This window comes from Dermacentor variabilis, unplaced genomic scaffold (assembly GCF_050947875.1).
Source record: "Dermacentor variabilis isolate Ectoservices unplaced genomic scaffold, ASM5094787v1 scaffold_12, whole genome shotgun sequence".
Lineage (NCBI taxonomy): Eukaryota > Metazoa > Arthropoda > Arachnida > Ixodida > Ixodidae > Dermacentor > Dermacentor variabilis.
Genome location: NW_027460280.1, coordinates 32,828,877 through 32,850,561, shown reverse-complemented (window position 1 = coordinate 32,850,561; position 21,685 = coordinate 32,828,877). Strand labels below are relative to the sequence as shown.

Genomic DNA, 21,685 nt, shown 5'->3' with positions numbered 1-21,685 from the left:
AACAGTGAGAAAAGAAACATGAACAGAGCTCGCTATAGATGCGTGATCAGAACGACTGCAGCTTCTTTTCATTGCAACGCTGGCATGTGCTCGCTATATATATTGATGCTGGCGCCCAGATGCACGAGTGAAATGATCATCATCCTCCACGAAATTCGCGCTTCCGATTCCCTCAGTGTACCCACTCATATTTGCAGGACTGCGTCAACTCTCTCGATTTTTTTTTTTAAGTTGACGAATTTGTGCTCGTTTTACAGTTTTACGAATGTTGCGCGAACTTTACAAAAAAATTTTTTTTGTTCGCGAAAAGGTTTCGCTCGTCGGTCTCTGAGCCTTCTATTAGAAGTATTGCGCTGCTGAAAGGACGCAAGACGGTATCTTGCTTCGAGAAACTTTATACAAGTTCCTGCAAAAAGCGATATTGGCAAACAAAGTTGCTAAAAAAGTGGCTATCATCTAAAAACTGCGTGTTGTCAGTGTCAGTGTCAGGTGTTGCTACTGCTTGTGTGCTGCGCGTACGGGTAAATAATCCTTAATAAAGTATACGCACATATCCCTTAAAGGCGTGTGGTCAGGGGCAAGCTTTATCGAAATGCTTGCTAACCTCCCAAACCGAACGCTCATTTGGTTGACCCCCTGCCTTCCCTGCCTTTGCTATCTCTCTCTTGTCCCCCCCCCCCTTTTTTTTTTCCCTTCTCGCTGTGACGGCCGCGGGATTTTACGAATTTTAATGTTTGCGGGTTGGCATGCATTTATGCCTCATCAACTATGCAACTATGCATTTATAACCTCTTCGGAGCGTCTTTCTAGAATTGACACTCTGCATATTGTTTTCTTAGATCCTACTTAGAATGCTATCTTCTTTCTTTCTTTTTTTTTTTTTTTTTGCCTTCTATCACCTAAAGCAACATAGCCTATAGATGCTGAAAACGAAATAACCTTGAGGGCTTCCGTACAGCTGATTTGCAGTACTTACAGGTGCAATGAAAGAAGTCTAAAGATTATTGGCCCTTCACACTGCCGAGCTACACACTCTAGCGGAAAAGAACGGCCACCTTATCAATGACTTTCCTGCCATGGTGGTTTACACGGCCATGAACTGACCGATACCGAAGCGAAGAAGGTTCTCGACGACTCAAAGCCACTGTTTACGACTCCCCTTTCAACATGGGACGCCAACTGCCTTCTCTGAGGTCTGAGGTGAATGTTGAAAGCAACAGAAAAACACTGGGACCATCCGGAAAATCGCCACAGGCTCCTCCAAACATTGAACCCTAATGCGACATTTAGGATACCACCAAAAATTCAGCGCAGCAGTGCCAGTCTTACAAAGGCTTATAGCTGGTAGCGACGTTTACACGTAATTACGTGCACTTCATGGAACGCATTCAGTCTCCGGAAAGTGAGCTGCGGAATGCGCATTGAACTACTATAAAGCATGCGCTACGCCATTACCCCCAGTACATGGAAGACCGACAGAGATTGGCTGATACTGCCGTGCCGTCTCGGCAGCCAGCCGTTGTCAGAGGACGATAAAAAAAGTGCGGGTCTAGACTTTATAGGCTATCAGTAGACCTTGTCTGTTCTGTCATAATCGCGGCTCTTCTTACTCATGTTTCTTTCCCCCATGCGCTGGCTAGAGGAATGTGCCTCAGGCAGCCTACCCATCTGCCTTTATTATCACTAAACTGTTCTCTCTATACCCCAGATATAAAATAATCCCACATCACCAAACTGTATTCTGCATAAAAACCTGCATGTTCCCGCATCCCAATGTCGCATTACTGGATATGTGGATATGGCGCAATGGCGCACACGGCCTTTTCTTATATTTTTATTATAAATTCTGCCAGAGAACTACGTTCTGTGCGCACGTTTTCGGACAGATGTGCATATTATTGCTTCCTGCGTTGTCTTGTACCTACGCTGGGGTCAAGAAAAAAGAAATGTCTACGGCTACAGGTGTAAACTGCGCACCATGTCTAAAGTGTTAAACGCCGAGCGGAACACAGGCGAAACGGCAGCCGGAACTCCCTTGGGCAGAGAACGATCAGACTGGTACAGCAATTGCGGAGGCTATCCCTTGCCTGCTCAAAACGTTGCCCCGGAGGCCAACATGTCGCGGAGAGACGATCGCCAAAGCGGCAGCGTAGCTTCTGTGCCACCTGTGAGCGGGCCATGCGCCTTCTTCCACCCTGGGTGGTCCATATACAAGACGACAGCCGCCCAGCGGAGGAGACACGTGTGGGGTGCACCATCGCCTCGGGGGCGCCGCGCACGATGCTCTTCCGTCCTTGAGAGCAGTCATTTTCCTGCACCGCGACTATTATTACCCAGCTAGATAGAACGCGTCAGACTTACCCAAGCTTTAGACTTAAGGGGACAATAAAGAAGAGAGTTAAGCCACTTACGGAATACCGGAAAAGGCAGTCGTATACAGCGAGCGGAGCCATGGAAAGCCAGAAAAGACGCAAAAGTGAAAGCTCGGGGTTCCCGCGCTTGCTCCTCCTAACGTGATGTCATTTGGAAAGCATGGCCGATATAGTGCAATTATTCTTTTCCAATACCATTCCTTGTCGCGCCTCGTCTCGGGCCCGAGCAGCGATGCGCCCACGTTATCATCGGAATCGGCCGGCCATGAATGGTAGATGATAATAAAGGCATAGATAAGAGGGAAAGCAACAGGTGCCTCGAACTCGACGCAAACCATTTTCTTCGCAGGTATACTCGCACCGCAAATGACAGTGCGCTACTGGTTGCTTTCCTGCACGTTCGTCCCCTCCGAAAATCTCCTTTCGCGTGGCTATCTAGTCACGCATTTTTACGAGCTTTGGGAACTCGGGGCCGGACTTCTTGGGTAAAAAGTGCATTTGGGAGCGACGCTGATCGACCGGCGAACAACTTCTGGAAGAATGGCGCCCCTGCTTCTTCAAATATGGCTGCTAGCGGTAGCTGGGGGCCGAATCTTATAACGGTTCGGTTGAGGAACCGTTAGTTTGGTCTCACCTGATTGGCCAAAATTTTGGTTACGTCACAGGTCGTCAGAGGCAGCGGGGCGGTATCGCAATTTATGAATACGTCACGCATCTGCCAATCATCTTCAAAGCGAACCGGTCGTAGGAACCGGCGAAGGGGTAGTCCGCTTTGGGTTCCGTTGTTGTGGTTTGGCTGTTGACTTGCGACTGTTGCGACTTTGAGGTGGTCCTGTAGCGCTCGTCACCCGTTTCGTGACAGAGCGTTACCAGCTCGTGTTGCGACTCTGAAGTGGTCCCGTAGCGCTCGTCATCCGTTTCGTGACAGAGCGTTGGTAGCGAAGACTGCGAGTCAGGCGTCGGTGAGAATAACAAAAGGGACTTTATACACTACATACAGGTCATTATACAGGACAAGATCGGATCGGCACGGGGGCCGAGAGCTAACAGCAAACGCGACTGTTCCCGCACGGCGACGTCCGGCGAGACTCCAACGCGTGACACATCTCACTCCACTCGAGAACGGCACTCGGCTCACGGCACGGTGGTTCGGTGGATCCGGTTCTCCCGGCGGCGGCGTCGGGGCTTATAAAGCCCCGAGAAACGATTGTCACTCAAACGGCCCAATACAAAGCCAGCACTCGACGGTCGTCCGAGAGGTCCAACCAACGACCGCGCTGGCCACCCGCTTCAAATTTGCCGCGCGCGGTGACCCCCAGGGGAAAGGAAAGACGGCGCCGGGCTGTCTAGGACTTTGTTGCACGTTTGGACATGTCGCTCGCCGATGCTCCTCCTCAGGACACCGCTGCCTGGCGACTCGGCATCTTGACTTGTCAAGGGAGAGTTAGGGCGCTGTGTCTTTCGGCGCAGCCCCGGGTTTGTCCAAAGGGCGTTCGCAGGATAAATTCTGCATCTTGTAGATACGGAATCCTGGATGGTTGTACGGGCACAACACGACCCTGGCCGCGTGCGCCGGTCGCGCGACCCCGGAGATACGCGGCGTCGCACGCATGTGCGCTGGTTGCTTCGGAGGCTATTACTTCGTCGTCTGCTTGGCGTTGCTCTTTCGGTGTCGACCACGGCTGGAAGTGCGATACGCGTTCGAAGAAGTGACGGATAATGAGTTGCACCGCCCTTGCCGGCTTTCTAAGTAGACCTTTTGCAGGCTACGCTATCAATTGGAGGAGACTCGGGTGCAAGCGTACCAGTCGTCATTCCACGCAGAGGAAGGAATATTGCGCGTTGCGGTTCACTGCCACCGGCCTGCAGCTCCCAGAGGTCGGTCGGACGCGAAGCATACATGGGACTGGCCTAGATCTCTGCTGCCGACACTGTCCGCTAAGTTGCTCTCGCAGTTACTGTGTTGGCCGGTAGAAGGGCTGTGTCAGCTTTCCCGTGACCTCCGCTTCAAAGCCAATGCCAAGGAGATATTTGCATGGCGAGATCGAATTCCCAGTGCTATCGCCAGCACGAATAGCTCGCAGATCGCCGTTCAGCAATCAGAAGGGTTCAACCTAGGCTGGGAAGATATTGTGGAGATATCCTTACTTGGCTGCCCTTCTTTCTCTAGTTCGGGAGTGTCACACTTTGTTCCTCAATATCACGGCACAGCGTGCATCGTCAGCACCACACTCTTCGATTTTACTTCGCGCACGCAATGCAGGGCCCGCATATCGTAATGTTCGATTTCAAGTTCCATTGCTTCTATCACGCGACGCGCCGTGGGGCAGATCGCAGGGATAGCGGCAGCGCGGTGGCGAGCGAGTCATGTCCGAGCCGATGACGAAGGGCGAAAAAAGAAAGAAAATTGATATAGTCGGCTAGTAAAGGTGTCCCTTAGAACCAGTTCACGGTTTTGTCGCGCTCGCTACTTCAGAAGTGCTGGCAGTGCATTCCTGTTGCATGCATCGTGCGAGCTCCTGGTAGCAGACGACATAGCGCTGCGCTCTGCCAACTCATTTACACTTGCGATACCACCTGTCGGCTGAGAATGAAAAAGAATGACATTAATAAATTACTTCTGCATTGCGTAAACGCCCGGTACCACAAATTTATCTTTCACACTTATTTAGCAAGCAGAAACATTCTGGAATTCCTCGATTAGCTCGTCATATAATGACGTACACTTCAGAGGCGGCACCCTCTAATGTATTGATCGCGTCCTCCCCTTCTTCCACCACCGGCTTGGGAGTGGCACATCTAGTGACGTAAGCGGCGAAGCGAACGGTTCATATTCCGAACCGTTATAAGATTCGGCCCTGGGTTGGCGAGCCGAACGTTACAACCATAGGAATTCTATAGCTCGGTCATACAGCATTGAGTAGTCGCGCAATCTGCGTCTTTTGCCAAACCACTCGTGCGTTGCTTGTTTTTGAGCGAGGAGGCGAAGGCAGTCACGAAAGAGACGGCCTACGGCAACAACCATTGCGACCTTACAAATTCGCTGATTTCTGTGGCATGCCTTGTCGACGGATCCGATCCGCCCCCTGGCAGGGGGCGAAAGAAAGGCTGGTGACTTGGGCAAGTCGCTATTTCGCAAGAAAGTAGCACTACAGCCAATGACAGAAATTAAATAAATAAATAAATAAATAAATAAATAAATAAATAAATAAATAAAATGCAACGTTTCTTGAAACACACGCCAGTGGCAACGGGTTATCTCTCGTGCACACATATGCGAGGTGTTTCTTACATAACCAGGAGTGAACTGTATAAACAGAGTGGTACTTAGACGAATGAGACCATTTTTGGAAGTGCGATTAGTTGCTTAATTAGATCAGTTTAATTGTAAAAAAATAATATTTCTTTTAGGGCATAAGTCGTGTATGAAAAGTTGTAGAGCGCGCTCAGAAACACCAAATGAAATGTTTCCATGAAATTGTCTTCTATGTGGATCTTTTTCCGGGGCTCTGAAGAAAGCCCGCGCACTATGAAATAAATGACGTCACTGCACTCTTGCTCGTCCAGGACATGCAGCGCTCTCCGTCGTGTTTCAAAGAACGAAGTGCGCATGCTCGTCGAAAGCCGACGAGTACATGTGTTGGCAGCTTGCTCAGCGTTGGCCTACTGCTTAAGACTCATTCACACTAGGCCAACACGACACCGATTTCGGTCTGCCGACTCTCTACGACAGCGTTTTTTCCTTCGTGTCAGCGCCTCTGTCACACTGTACCGATGCCGACCATCTGCCGACAGTCGGTGGAGAGCTCGGCCTCAGTACAGCCTGACAGAGACGCTGACACGAAGGAAAAACCGCTGTCGTCGAGAGTCGGCAGACCGAAATCGGTGTCGTGTTGTGGCCAACAAGACACCGATTTCGGTCATTTACGCGTGTGAATGAGCCTTTACCATTTTCTACCATGGCGGATTTTCATGTCTACAAAGGCGGGGTTCTGACACGACCGCCTGGAAGCCGGGACCAATCATTTCTTTTTACAACGGGCATGCGGCTTTAATTCTTTGAAAACACGGCTGGGACCGTTGCATGCCAGACGCGCAAGAGCGCAGTGAAGTTTTTTTTTTTTCTTTTTTTTCAGCGACGCTGTTTATGGGCTAGGGTTCTGCGAGCAAAAACAGTGAGCCGATCCCGAAGATCATGCAATGCCGTGCCTACCCGCGGCTCGGGTGTACCAGGCTTCAAACACTCCCCCAACTTGCAAAAACAGGTTTAATATATTGGGTCCAAGAGCAACCCGTACAAGATATTAAGCTGATAAGAACAGATACTACACTTTGACCCGCGTCGGCCATGTCAACGTTCGCATCGCCCTCTCTTTGTCGGCGTTCCAAGCACTTGCGTATCTCCTTTCCTTCCGCTCTCACGTGGTGTCGGCCCCGTCGATGTCACGCGTGTCTGCTTCCCTCCAGCTCCTCTTGGCGGAGTTCCCGTCGTCCACGCGAATGTACAGAATCACGGTAAATGACTTTTTACCTTTGTTAAAAATTCTGTGTCACCTCCGTGTCGTGTGCTAAACAGCTTCGCTGGTCATCCACCTTCACAGAGTGGAATGGCTCATGATTTTATTTATTTATTTATACTTAATATTTCGCAGGCTTTCTTTACAGAGCCTGGGAAAAAGAACCACGCAAGAAGTAACTTCATAAAAACAACATCGGGTCTTCTGAACACGCTCTAGAGCTTCCCAAATACGACTTATGCCCTAAAACGAATGTTTCAATACTTCCGTGATTAAACATAACTACTCAGCTAACTATATCACACCTCAAAAAATAGCTTGAGTAGCTCAAGACTACGAACAATATACTTATTTTATTTATTTATTAAGGAACCCACAGCGCCAAAGCATTACAGTGGGTCAGTTACAGTTACATTACAGTTACAGTGGGCCAAAGCATACTGTCGGTCTCATTCGTCAAAGTTACGTGAAACACCCTCTATATCGCTATTGTGTAATTACACACCCGTTGGAAATCGGCGCTTACTGTTTGCGGTTGCGACTAGGTTTCTCATGTCTTACCAACTCGTCCAAGTATACACGCCTTATTCTGCAGTAATAGACATTTTTCTAACATCGTCGGTTTACGGACGGAACATCTCTTTGCGTCAGCGTAGTCCAGGAAGAGAGTGATAAACCTGCGTTGCACCACAGAAGAATGCGCAAAGCATATGCGACCTCATTTCCTCTTCCTTAATTACAGTATCCGTAACTTAGCGCATCATTTTGTCCATGATACTGAAGAGTTGCTCGATATGTCGATACCCATGTATCGTTTTCATAAACACGCATGCAGGCATCTGAGGTGCGCGATAGCACAAGTGCGAAGGTGCTTTTTGGTTTAGCGCTTACAACAACGTACCGCATGCGCCACCGTAGACTTGTGCGCGTACGTTGTTAAAACCGGCCAGCGGGGGCTGGCGATCTACGGAGAAGCGACCTCCGACCGCTCCCAGTCTGCTGCGGCGACTCGCTTTGTAAGGACGACAACGCGCCGCGTCAACCACCCGCCGGCGCCACCATGTCTAGACGCGGTCGGCGGACCAAGTATTGTTAGTGGGTTCGCCGTCGCCATCTCGGTTTGTTTGGAGCGGGGGAACTCATGGAAGATGTTTTGCGGTTCGGTCTCACGGGTACCAGATGTGGTCAGTCAATGGAAAGACGCGGCGGCCACTGTATGCGGGGTCAGCTCTGGGATCAAAGAGGCGCCTGCTCGCGTCAGGACCTCTGTATGCGAGAACCCTCTCACATCGGTGTGTTCAGTGAAACCTGTGAGGAAGTGAGTGTGTAAACCTCCCCCCCCCTCAAAGACGGGTCGGTTACGATGACTTTGGACGCTCCAATTGGTCGAAGGCTGAACGGCAGTTTTCCTTCACCTAGGGATCTAGGGAGGACAGAGTGTTTATAAGCAGCTGTTGCGCGGCTGCTGAGTGTGCATTCTCTTTCAGTCATGCCAGACTGATGAACTGTAACGTTCTCATGTAGATACTGTAAATAAATCTCATATTCCTCGTTCTCGATGAGAACAAGTCCTTCCCTTCAACAACGTCCTCAGCGTGGATGAGTTGGACGACGGCATGGGTCAGCTACCATCTATTTCATGTCCGACCTCAACCCTTACGATGTAAAGTATTGCGCTGTCAAACCGATAAGCCACTGGGCATCGCGATTCCTGGTAAATTCATGTCACCAACAAGAGTGCGCTAGGTTTCAGATTACGCGGCACACTTCTAGGGTGCGAAAGACTTCACGAGAATTTTCAGTGACGGAAAGAAGCAAGGTCGACAAAAAACACGCCTCCGCAGTTTCACACCAGAACGCGCCTTTCCGTCTTCGCACCCGTGACGTTTTCCAAGGTAAAATCCTCACGGATGTCCTCGTCACGGGAACGACATTAAAACGCGAAGAGGTGTGTGTACTATTTCAGGCGGGTGTGAAAGTGAACTGGCGTAGAAAGCGGAAGCTAACTAATGATATAGGTGGTGAAAATATGAAATAATAATAATACAATACTTGAAAAGAGGCAGAAGGAGAATAAATAATAGAGGCGGGTAAAGTTCCACTTTGACCAGCCAATAAGGGAAAAAAAGCGCGTAAGATATAATGAAGATCTGTTATGAACGTATAGGAATAAAAAGTCACAGCGCAGTAGAAGGGACAGACAGAAGACGCACAAAACTTCCTTGTCTGTATACTGTATTAGCACTCGTGTGTTTTGTGTGCGCCCCGGGCGTCTGCCGTCAGTTCCGTCTAAGTCACACGTACCAACGAACCGGCTCAGCTGTACAGATTTATTGGAGAATACAATTGCGCGAAGAAAGAAAGAAAGAAAGAAGGAGACGAAATTGGTTGACAACCGTTTTAACGCGAATTTAAGCACCGATTTTTTGCTCTCCTTCAAGCCTTCACGGACCCTGACTACAAATTGAACTAGAGAAGGGTGCCTATAGAGCCGAAACGTGAGCAAAAAGACATGCGACAGTTATTACTTGTATTCAGTTGATATTAACAATAATTGAAAAAGTTACTACTTGTGGTGGAAGAAATGACGCAGCTGATGCGAACAGACGTTATAAATGCTGGAGAGTATGTCAGTTTGGGCAAGTTTGTGCGACATCATGAAAGTTAAACAGCACGAAAAGACGAAGACACACACGCACACAATGGACTGCAGCGCTCACTCTGCTTTCGTCCTTTCGCACTGCTTAACTTGCATGATGTAGATGCCGGTTTAACACCCATTATATGTCCAACACACAGTCTATATGTCTAGACACACAGTCCAACACGCCATTAAATTCGAGTAATTTGGCCTCAACATACACTGCCTTTTACTAGTACACCGCACTTGTTTATAGAGCACCAGCTAATGCACTTGCGCTGTATACCGCACACCACCCGTTCTATACAGAGCGCGATGCGCAGGTCGCCGCCGCTCGTGCTTCTCGCTATGCGTTTGGCTTCCACTGCTTCCTTTGATCAAAGCCCTACGCCAGACTATAGCCCCACTATAGTCGCCAAGGTGCAAAGCGAAGGCGTGCCTTTTTCGCATCGTCATCATCATCATCATCATCATCAGCCTGGCTACGCCCACTGCAGGGCAAAGGCCTCTCCCATACTTCTCCAACTACCCCGGTCATGTACTAATTGTGGCCATGTCGTCCCTGCAAACTTCTTAATCTCATCCGCCCACATAACTTTCTGCCGCCCCCTGCTTCGCTTCCCTTCCCCTGGAATCCAGTCCGTAACACTTAATGACCATCGGTTATCTTCCCTCCTCATTACATGCCCTGCCCATGCCCATTTCTTTTTCTTGATTTCAACTAAGATGTCATTAACTCGCGTTTGTTCCCTCACCCAATCTGCTCTTTTCTTATCCCTTAACGTTACACCTATCATTATTCTTTCCATAGCTCGTTGCGTCGTCCATAATTTGAGTAGAACCCTTTTCGTAAGCCTTCAGGTTTCTGCCCCGTAGGTGAGTACTGGTAAGACACAGCTGTTATACACTTTTCTCTTGAGGGATAATGGCAACCTGCTGTTCATGATCTGAGAATGCCTGCCAAACGCACCCCAGCCCATTCTTATTCTTCTGATTATTTCAGTCTCATGATCCGGATCCGCGGTCACTACCTGCCCTAAGTAGATGTATTCCCTTACCACTTCCAGTGCCTCGCTACCTATCGTAAACGGCTGTTCTCTTCCGATATACAAGTCGCCAACTGCGACGGCTCTCCTCACCACTCAGGCTAATCAGGGAGCGCAATCTTCTGAGAAAGAAATGGTCTCGAACCAGGCACCTCTACTATAGGGGGCGCAGACATGTGCTGTCGCGCACCGCTCTCGCGCTATAGGCAAGTGTGCAGGAGCTGCCTACAGCGAATTGGTTCGGCCGGCCAGAGATAGATAGCGCACTACCACACAAGTATTCGCCTTACGCGTACAATATGACAATGCACATCAGATGCAAGTCTCAACACTAACACATGTGCTACAGGTCTTAAGAGAAAACGTAAGAACAAAATTTGCTTTACTTCTGAAATATAGACCAGGAAAGACTGAGATAGCAAAAGAGGAAAGGTACTTAGGATCTTGGGAGTGCTTCATTTCGCACAAACGTTTAAGTACGCTAGCATTTGGGACGAAATGGACTACCATATCAAATACAACTTACATATCAAAAATGCTATTTTCTTAATTTTTATTATTAGTATTAGTATTTATTTATTATTATTATTTTTTATTGAACGTGCAGAGCAGCATTCTTGACGACCGCGTTTACAGCGCAATATACGTATTTGGCCCGCCTTGGCCGCGCTAAAAATTGAACCAACGGCGAGGAAGCTTGTCGACAGCCCCATGCGACGGATCGTTACTTGCCGAGCGAAAAAAAGATTGGCTCGCCTTGATTACGGGGAGCTCCTCACCCCCGCGAGCGTCGTTCTTTTTACGCAACGCACACCGCCTAGGCGCAGACGGAAACAGCTTTTCCGAGATCTCGTTACGAAAAAAAAAAAGCAAAACCGGCGGAGGAGGGGGGGGGGGAGAGAAAAAAAAAAAAACAAAGTGCACAGAGCCGAGCTTCGACAGCGTTGCACCCGACGCGTGGCCGAGGATAACGCATCCAATCCCACGCGCTGTGCGATCGTGACCTCGGATTGCGGCGACACTTGAGGCGGACAAGTATATATATATATATATATATATATATATATATATATATATATATATATATATATATATATATATATATATAAAGATTGGGAGACACGTACCGGATGCGAGAACGCGACATTCGGCGGCACGGTGTAGAAGAAAAAAAAAAAAGTTCAGTAAGCAAGAAGAACGACATAAATGAAGAGCGAAAAGGGCCGAGGAGAGTGAAGAGGCACGAATGAGGCGATGAAAGCGTATCGCGAAGAAAAATTACGAGCTTTCTCTTTTTCTTTAACACCACGGCTCGTCTTCTTTCCCGACCATGTACTACCCGGAAAAAACATAGAGATCTTGCGCGCAGAATACGACAGTTCTTACGAATCGGATCATCGCTGCTATTTCAATGTCCGCTACGAGCAGTCCGTCGACTACTGGGGACAATTTCGTAGGGACTACGGGAGCAGAAAGGAAACAGTCTGCACGTGCGTTCGAGCAATCACCACAATGCATTTATAAATTGCAGCAAGTGCACAAAGCAAGTTTCTTCATCTTGCGGCGAACTCAATTCTGTAATACCAGTGTCACGCCCGAGAGAAAAGGGGAAACTATTGGATCAATTCTTTTGTTACAGCTGTACGAAGCCGCGTAATGCGGAAGGTGTCAGCTCGATTCTCACCTGCAGCAAGTAGACTTTACGACCCCTTTCATTTCTGTTTTCATTGTTCTGTCTACATTTCGTTTAAACATAACAATACTTTCCCCTTTAATCACCTGAGTTCATGCGGTGCGACACGTGCAGCTTACAATGACCACTTCCAAGAGTGATAGGGTTCGGTAAGAGCCATAGCCGCTTTCTCGTGTGACTTAATTGTCACTGAGTTGTTCTCTGGGCTTGTCATTGATTTCGTTTAGCAGTATAGCAGGGTTCCATGGGGGGGGGGGGGAGGGGAGAATGAAGAGAGAAAACGCAATGTCTAGGACAACGACCGCGTTTAACGACCACAAACGGTACACGTGTGACAACGCTTTAACTCGAGCACAAAAATAAAGACAAGAAGCCTGCGGCGGCGTCGCAGCACCAACGCGTAGTCCCTTTTCAATGCGATACTGTGGGCGCCCCTATGATTGATCACGTGGTGACACGTCCATGCATTGCCTCGGCTGCCTCCTTTGCATGTGCATGACGCCGGTGCGGCTCTGCAAACTTCTGTTTCGGGAGACATCGTAGACGGTAACTGGGTGGACGGCACGAAGCTTTGCCAACAGCTTCAGAGGACATTGCAAGCGCTTTCGAAGCTCATTAGGCCTTGTCCAAACGGTGCGAGCAGCGTAGACGGTACTTGTATACTAGAATAGGGCCTAGAAATGTATTCCAAGCTGTCCAAACTTTCCGCTTATTAATTAAATCAGGATCAGTTCTAAGGGTCCTTGGTGTGGTCATTATCTGATTGTTTATTTTATGCCTGATCGCTCGCGGGTGTGCTCAGTTTGCGGTAGATGGGTTCTTGCAGCTGAAGAGGCTTGGAACGTTGACGTTTTCTGCTTTGTGATAACTTGTAGCAAAGACGTATTATCGCTAGTCACTCGCTTACTCTGTGGAGCGTCACGAATCATTGATCTTCGTACGTTCGTGTGCTGTCGGTCTAGTCAGTCACCCGCGCTTCAGCGGATTGATTCTAGAGTACGCCCATTCACTTATCCTTAATTAATACTTGGGCGATAAAGTTGGCGTGAGTGAGTGGGGGTGGATGTGTGTAGATGACGTGCCAGAAAATTACTATGCCAGGAAGCGGTGCTACTCCCTTTGTCACTACACTCTAAGGAACGTTTACACTCTTTGAGTCGTATCTCGCCACACAACAATAAACGTCATCTGTCTTGTCCGCATTTCCTTTCTTTAACGCGGCGAGCCCGGTACTTCTCAGTAACGAACGGCATGCGCATTATCACTATGACATAGCATTCCTGACAGGAAAGTATAGCGGGCGCGGCGTTTAAGGAAACGAAAACAAGGCACATGATTGAAAGCAAGGCATTATTTTTGTGTGGCAGATATACACCCCAGAGGGTGTAAACATTTTTAGAGTGTATGTGAGAAGCAGTACTCCCTCTTGCCAAAGTTCCGCGGTTCAAGCCCTTTGCTCAAAGGTTTGCGATACAAGGCTGGCAGGTGAGCGATTTTTTTTTATCCTCGAGAAAATCTGTTGTCCTTCGCGAAGGGCCGGACACACAGGCAGTCCTTGTGCAGCAGTGGTCCGTGAACTTGGCCACACAGATTGATTCCGTTCCATAATATGCCAGTCACTATTTTTGCAGCTAACTATACTGCAGATGTCCTTGCACTACCGCTCCACATTCTGCAGCATGGATGAAGCACAGTGCGTTAGCGTAGATCCAGTTGTATTCCTACAACTGATCGCACAGAAGCAGGGCAGGTACCGTAACGGTTTCGCATTCGCCTGAGGCAACGTGCGGCGCGACGCCGGAAGCGCCATCTCGCTCTCCTAGAGTAAGCTACTCCATCCACGAACACTAAAAAAGCTCACCAGTTACCGAATCACGTCACTACAAGTTAAGTATATGCCCAGGAAAACCTCATTTACAAAAAAAACCAAAGCAATCAATTCACTAATTAATCTAATTGCATTATTTAACTTCTTCGTTACAAATTTTATGGGGCATCTTTATATTGATAAGTTGAAGGGAATCACCACAAAATTCTAGTTATATGTTTCTACGTTTCAAAACGGCCATGTAAACAGAAATGTTTGGCGTCAGGTTATTCGTTCAATTTGCCTAATTAGTCCAATTAGGCACACAGCACTGCGAAGAGAGGCTCGCACTGCGACCCACCTGTGACGTAGCAAGGTGGTGTAAAACGAAGCTTGGCTATAACCCGCGATAAAGTGGTCCATTTCGCCCCTGCTGTGCTGAAGTAACTATGCATCTAATATGGAATAGCGCAAACCGCCAATCGGAATGAGCTCGTGGGAAGAAGGGAAATGCTACGCCACGCTTTTACTTCAAATGCCACGTTTTTACGTCACACAGAGTTTAGACAGAAAGTCACGTTTCGCAATGCCGCCTGCGTAACCACTGAACGAATAATTTGGCGCCAGTTACTTCGGTCTATATGGTCATACTGAAATGCATGAACATTGAACTAGAATTCTGTGGCTATTCTCTTCAACTTTCCAATATAAGCATGCGCCGTAAAGTTGGTAACTACGAAGTAATGCGATTAGTTGAATTAGTAAATGTATTGCTTTAGTTTTTATTGCAAATGATGTCCGCCTGGGCAGATAAGTAATCTGTAGCGATGTAATTCGAGCATGTTTTTTAGACTGAAATAAAATTGTTCGAAGTTAAAAAAAAAGAACTTCATCGCCGCCGTTCGAAGATCTCGCGCACTTCAGCAGCCTACCTTAAAGGGTCCCTCACCAAGGCCGCATAGCAAATTGTGGTTATACGCTGGAAGTTATCGGGTGTCCTCTAGACAGCGTTTTGCCGCAAAAAGTATTCAAATCAGCCCCATTAATAGCTGAGATCGAAATATTTCAGTGCCGCGAACCCATGATTTCAGGAGGCGAGCTTCACCACAAACATATACGCTCTCTCCACTTGCCGCGTCTAGCCTCCGCAAGCGAAATTCCTTCCCTGCGTTCTCCCATATCGGTCCTCGAGGAATGAGTACTCTACTCGAGGATCGCGTGACGCCTACGTCACGGGCCAACACCATCATTTCTTTTTTTTTTCTCCTTTCTTTTTAGCGGCGCGGTGCACTTCCGCTGACGGCGTTGCGCACGAGCGGTTGCGATTGTCTCGTTTCGCGCAGCGCACAATATTGTGAGCTGTGCACGAGGACACCTGACTAGCGGTGTAAAAAAAAAAATTATGGGGTTTTACGTGCCAAAGCCACTTTCTGATAATGAGGCACGCCGTAGTGGAGGACTCCGGAAATTTCGACCACCTGGGGTTCTTTAACGTGCACCTAAATCTAAGTACACGGGTGTTTTCGCATTTCGCCCCCATCGAAATGCGGTCGCCGCGGCCGGGATGACTAGCGGTGTAAGTCAGTGCTACACAAATACTGAGGCAGACACAAGCGGATCACAGAGCATGATCTCGCGCTGGAACACGGTAGAAAATGACATATAGTTTCGGTGTCTGCGCGCGTGACTGCACGACGGTGGGGACATGCAGACGAAACGGAAGTAGACCTCCCTTGCTGAGGTGCAAAGTAAAATAAAAACATGCAGACATTCGGTGTGTGTGTTTTATTATTTTTCTAAGCTTTAATTTCTATTCTAGCAACCTATTACACAAATAACAGATGCCGCCTTGAATAATTCTCGAAGTCACGTGTGACTACGAGCGACGTCAAAGCGCGAACACGTGTACGTAGGTGCACTAGCGCGTATACGTCATCCTCCGGCTTGGAGCGCGGCGGCCGCGAGGAGAAGGGAAAACGGTGTTCGGTTTGAAATTTTACATCTTTCCGCGGCGCGTAGCGATCTAATACTTTGCAGACACGCTCGTTATCGCGCATTGTATGCTTTGCGCTTGTCAGCTCAAAATGGCTAGACCTAGTAAGGGGCCCTTTAAAGAATTTAGATTTCCTACAGATAACACATGCCCAAAGCGGTTTGGAAAGCGTCTGTACGCATTTTAGGCGGCGCGAAGCCGTCAAAGAAAGCTCACAGCATAAACGATGCGCAGTTTGCAGAGTTTCCGAGTTGGTCTTGTTTGTTCATCGTTACAGGGGAAGAGTACAGAAATGTGTGTTTTTCGTTGCTCCTCACTTCGTCCTCGACAGATTCCTGTCCTGTTCCCCTGTAACAATCAACATACGGACGTGCAAAGCGCACGAAAGCAGTGCACTTGAATGAAAGCATGTCCACTGTTTGCAACAGAATTGGAGCCGCATATATGAAAGGCGGCGCAGGCACTTAGGTTTAGAGCTATCTTGAGACAAACACGCGCGCTGTACGGCGCCCTGCAGCGGCTGGCGCCGCGTGAAGAAAACGTCGCGGGTACTTGTGTGGTGAAAACATCCGTGTACTTAGATTTAGGTGCACGTTAAAGAACCCCTGGTGGTCTAAGTTATTCCGGAGCTCCCACTACGGCGTGCCTCGTAATCAAATCGTCGTTTTCGCACGTAAAAACCCATAATTTAATTTTACTTATATGGTCGAACGCTGCCCAAACTCGCAGACGCAAGAGAGAATCGCAACGAGACGAAAAGGGTAAGAATCCCCCCCCCCCCACTCCCCCCGACTTTCCTGCACTGCTCCTTTCTCGATCTCCTCCTTAGGATGTCGAAATAAAACAGGCACTCTTGTAAACAAAGAGTCCGTAGCGGTCCCGAAACGTCATTATATGTTTTATTTTCTTTCAAACCTTAGGCTAGTGCCTGTTCCATCTCGAGAATGTATCACTTTCGCCTGACAAGCTGCTGCTCACATTTGTTGCTCACATTTGTTGCTCACATTTGTTGCTCACATTTGTTGCTCACATTTGTTGCTCACATTCAATGCTGCAAAATGCTTTGTTTTGGCGAGCAAGTAATGTTAAAAACACCCCGCAGACTTTCTCGTTTTCATAATATAGAAATATCAAAAAAAGACCGCTTTGCTTACAACTTGGATTCTTGGGGAAACGAATACATAAGACACTTTTAGGGAAGGTAGGATAAAAACCGTTACTTAACATCCCACAGTCCCGGCGTACAGGCTGAGAACTCTTTTCGAGTTGACGCATTACTTCATCAAATGGCAAATTGAAAGTGTATGAAAAGAGTACAGAGAATGATCGCTACTAGAGTTTGCAATAATGTGCTGTTGGGGGAGTTGATTGGACATTGCGGTTTCCAACACGAAGGCGCAGCAAACGACAAGATAGAACGCTGTGCCTGTCTAGTCAAGTCGTTTGTTGCGTCCTTGCGCTGGCAGCAATTATATGCTAAAAGCTTGTTGCAAGTGCTCTCCGGCAGATTCTTGATGGCAGCGGCGCTGCAGTTCAATGCTCCTTCGTAGAAGTACAGCTACCACCGCATCTGGTTCAGCTTATTTTTGAAAATGGAAAATAAACTGAGTTTGGAAGCAATAAAACAATTGTTAAGCGATGTTTCGATGTGTAACTGCTGAGGAAGTCAGCAGAAATATAATCTTATGTGGAAGCAACAAATATCTGCAGACTTCGAAAATTAACATTATATTTGTATACAAATTTATAGATACGGTAACAGTGGTGCACATTTTGACAACATTTCATGGTTCAGAAAGCAGCCATTGGAAGCTATTCGGACAAAAGGACAGTCTTTCTCATTGCGCACCCGCACTTTTGATGAGAGCTCGCCGTGGAGCTCTCTGCTGCTGCAGTAATTTCCTCGCATGTTTGTCAGATGGTCAACCGGTGGTTTCGTCATTGTTTTCGTAAATGGACGCTCGAGCATTTTACAAAACAATGGCTAGATACCTCTTCGACCACTCGGCTGCAGCGAATGCGTAGGTCGTAAGGGTGGGTGCACTGCGGTGAAGCACGGTTCGCCACACTGTTACACTAACTGATGCGTTTTTTTTTCTTTCATTTTTTTAGGGGGGAGGCGATGTATATTGACATACAACATAAATGCTTGATGTTTAGTCGCTCCGCCCTTCCGCATCATTAAGAAAAAGGAAGCGGTAGTTTTTTGTGCTGTCAAGCTGTTAATAGTTAATTTGATTGTATTCTTTGCAGCTTCCATTTAATTCTATGGCCCTTGTGTTTCAAGGGCTCTGGTGAGACAGTAGCGCTCTAGCCAATTTCAGCATCTCACATGTTTTGTAGATTGCATCATTCCTTGGCAATGCATTTTAATGCTCACAGTACACGTCATTAGTCATTGCCATAATTTTATTACACGTGGATCTTATGCAATTTACATCAACTCTTTTAGGCCCCTTTACAGCCCAGTCACATTAACTTCACAGAACTCATCAGTTCACTGCGAACTCATTAACACATGCATGACGCTCTTCGGCCATACCTGGCCCTTGCGCCATTAAACATCAAACATTCAATTCATTTAATTCTTCTAGCGACCACCTGAAGAGTTCCCAATCCAGATTACTGAATATATGTATACGTCATGCCCTTATATAACTATATGCGGAGCCGAATCTGTAATAATTATCGTTTTCAGTCATCCCCGGCGGCATTAAACTGCTCAAGCATATCATTGGTCGACATCATTGGTCATCGAAATGCACGTAATGACTGTTCTTTTACTATCAGCGTGGATTCAAGAATGAAAAATAAAATGTTGACAGTAGTAGCTAATCGAACTGGTTACCGAACTGCATGTTGAAAGACAAAGGAATTTTATTTTCACGAGAACTTAACATTTCATTATTTCTCTTAGTATTTTTGGAACAGGGTTGCTCAGAAACAACCAAACAGGAATATTTTTAAGCCTATCTAAGCACCGAGCGCAGCATAATGGGAATTTTTATTCCGTTGCCAACATAGCAGGTATAGGTTTTCAATGGCGACTGCTGTGCATCCAGATGAACAGCAACCATTTGTTGATTACTGTACTGCACACAGCTATGAAGGAAATAAGCTGAAATTAGTGAAAACTACAGTGGACCACACTGAGACCAAATCGAGAAACGATCCCACTGCCTAGAAAGTGACAAAAAAAGTTTCATTCCTGTGGAAGCGATATATCACAGTGATAAAGATATTGCCAGCCTCCTAGCAAAGTTAAACGCCGATATCGGCAATATTGCTTCACTGCGTAATAAAAGTAAAGCTTGTCAAAACAAGCCTTGTGTTATTTAATTCGCCCTAAAAAGAAAGAGACGCCTACCAGAACCCTTTAAATTTACATAGATAGCTGCCGTCATCCCCTTATCGAAATTATATTACTTTCATGGGCGTTGCACTAGAACTTCAACTAAAATACTATACTCAAGCAAAATCAGGGGCTGAGAAAACTGCTTTTTGGCATCCGCGTACTCACTCGAACAAGGCACTGCGTCCAGCAAAGTATTTTGAAATCGCTTTACTATGCTTTCATTATCAGCCACTACACCTATGCTGTGCTTCATCCTGGGCTGACGCGTACACCCCCACACACCTGTCATTCCTCGTCCACCTTCAGAACCGGACAGTCCAAATAACCGCTCACGGTTCGTACAGCGTATCTGCAGACACACATTTACCGCAACCCCGATATTCTACCACTAACTCGCGCATTTAAACTTATGCGAGATCTATTATTGCTTAGGAGTCGTGATGGTGGCATTCCCACTGAGCTACTTACCAAAACGCAACTTTACAATTAGAATAACACATGGTTTTCATAACAGAAGAACACTTCTCTCTTTTTTTTTTTTTCGAAGAAACAGCAACAGAAGCACGGCAATTTTTGTAACACACCTTTTCAGTTGGCTTCTGTTTCCGTTAGCTTGTTTTTCTGTGACTTCACAATAATAAGTTGTTTACTGTTTTTCTGCAATATGGCATAAAGTAATTGCTGCGCAGTTTATTCCTTTATGGGTGTAACTTCCTTACTCCCCATATGACTGCAGCTTTCAATGAAGTACGATATAGTCAAATGTTCGTATGCGGTTGTAACACATTATACATGTGCAGATAAGCACGCTACGTAAAACGTATAGATGTGACCACCTGATAAGACATCTGGCGCAAGGACGCCCGGCACTAAGCGACACGTCAAAATATTTACTCCACGAGATTATACATGTATATATAGTCATGCTTTGAGTTCCATGAACTCACTTTCAGTGCAGTTGTGTTTTATTCAGAAACTAAAACCAACTGACTCGCGCGTAAGAGATCCGCCTATACTTGAGTGGCTGGTGAAGCTGCACACAAATGTTATAATTGAGGATAGTAAAAAAGACGAACAAATCTCATTTCACTCACAGTATTCACGGCGATTTTTTCACTTTACAGTGTGGGGACCAATCATGTTAAAACCAAGAAAAATCCCGTCTTTGACCATAAACAGAAAAAGTACATTTTTAAAATGAAATATTCTGTTTCTTTCATGAAATAAAATTTATGTAGTAAATAAAAACTCTCTGGTTCTTTTTTTCATAGTTATCTTTTACAATGAACCTTTTACTGCCAAAAGTAAACACGAACTACGGTAATATGACAACCCTCTTTTGAGCCATTTCACTTTCGAGTTCTCTGCCATGAAATATAAAACCGTACCCATCACAGTACTGATTCCGACGGCTTCTAAAACTGTTTTTACTAACAAATTACGTTACCTGAGTAAGGCAAAATAGTAATGTGTAACTGGGATTGTTCTTCGCAATTATTGTTCATGAATGAGTATTTGCCTATAAAATTTATTGTTGCTGTGTTGCTTTGCGCACTCTTGATTTTAAGTAACTATTATGTTACTCACAAATTGCCGTTAATGATTGCCTTTACATCTCCAATCCATAATAGATATTATTTTTGCTCCTTCCTGCGTAATCTTGAAATACCTGACGCTTTGTTTATTTACTTCTAGTATGTTGCCTTATATTTTTCCGTAGTTTTAAGCCTTAGTTGCTATCCGTACATTTTATATTTTATACATGTTTTAACGGGAGGTCCCCATGACAGTATTTACTTTAGGACCTCCTTCTGCATTATATACATATATTTTGTAACAAAAACAGTTCACCAACGATTACGATACTTCCTAATGCGAAATTTGACCGCAGCTCTATACGTGTTTGGATTTCGCGATATCTTGGCTGGCGCGGACAATCTCTCGGCCAGCACATTGCACACGGAGCAAAGTGTGGCGCGGCTGCCTCGCTAATCGGGAGATCGCAAGAGGCGCGCGATTCACAGCAGCCGCAGACAGACCTCCGCTCATGCAGCGCTTTGCTTCCATATATGGTATCGGTGGATGCACTCGCCGCATGCCTTCGGTGAAGAAATGACAGCGCACTACTGTAGCGCCATCTCGAAGCAGTCATCGCCGCAGAGCCCGGCTTGCGCGGCACTACGCTTTTTTCTCGCACTTTCACCATACCCTCCTCCTCCGCTTTCCGCATCGCGCTCTCCGCTATCAACGTCTTTCATCCC

General features: G+C 46.8%; 1 protein-coding gene and 1 pseudogene across 2 annotated transcripts in view; both read right to left on the bottom strand.

Annotated features, from left to right (window-relative positions):
- The window catches only part of LOC142566151 (rhotekin-2-like), a 206,415-nt gene that overhangs the window by 110,230 nt on the left and 74,500 nt on the right, over positions 1–21,685 (bottom strand). The window lies entirely within an intron of this gene.
- LOC142566443 (U2 spliceosomal RNA) lies at positions 6,543–6,722 on the bottom strand (annotated as a pseudogene).